This window comes from Seriola lalandi, unplaced genomic scaffold (assembly GCF_002814215.2).
Source record: "Seriola lalandi dorsalis isolate HSWRI2012SDOR001 ecotype SW California unplaced genomic scaffold, Sedor1 jcf7180002054947, whole genome shotgun sequence".
In the NCBI taxonomy this organism is placed as follows: Eukaryota; Metazoa; Chordata; class Actinopteri; order Carangiformes; family Carangidae; genus Seriola; species Seriola lalandi.
Genome location: NW_019525498.1, coordinates 144,339 through 144,937, shown reverse-complemented (window position 1 = coordinate 144,937; position 599 = coordinate 144,339). Strand labels below are relative to the sequence as shown.

At 43.7% G+C, this 599-nt stretch overlaps 1 protein-coding gene and 1 long non-coding RNA gene across 3 annotated transcripts in view; both read left to right on the top strand.

Moving 5' to 3' along the window:
* Positions 1 to 599, top strand: part of LOC111645231 (NACHT, LRR and PYD domains-containing protein 3-like) — a 40,788-nt gene that overhangs the window by 15,559 nt on the left and 24,630 nt on the right. The gene's annotated exons all lie outside the window — the stretch shown is intronic.
* Positions 1 to 599, top strand: part of LOC111645203 (uncharacterized) — a 3,281-nt gene that overhangs the window by 598 nt on the left and 2,084 nt on the right. The window lies entirely within an intron of this gene.

Sequence of the window (599 nt, the reverse complement as noted above, 5' to 3'; positions counted from 1 at the left end):
AATCAACTGGAGCTTCCTGATCATCCTCTTCACTCTGAAGTACTTTTATTTTAGCAGCTGATGCTGCGAGGTCCGCATCCAACTCCATTTGCTCCATCTTTGATTTCAGTTTGATTTCCTCCAGCTGCAAAGCATGTTTTTCTTTCAATGCAGCGGCTCGGGCCAGGGCAGCAGCCTGATCTGCTTGGGCCTTTTTGAGCTCTGAAGAAGTGGAAGACTTTGATCTGCGTGAAACATTTGACATGCTGTCCAGTGGTCCAACTTTCCATCTCTCTTTTCCATGATTCAACTTCTTTGATAAAATAATTCAGGTTAGTTATTCTGGGTTCATACCAGTCAACATAATCATCATCCTTTTCTTCCTCTGTTAGAAGTTGTTGCACAGATTCATGAACATTCATAAATTCATCCACTGTTCCTTTAAACACTTCTAACGCATCACTGACTTTATCAACATTTCCAGCGTCATCCATCAAAGTCTTTATTTCATTCAACTTCCTCGTGCATGCTCCCAATCTGGCTTTACGTGAAGCAAGCCGTGATTTGCGCACGTCCTGTGGCTCAATTGCCTTCTTCTCCACAGCGGTCCCCTGGGAGTC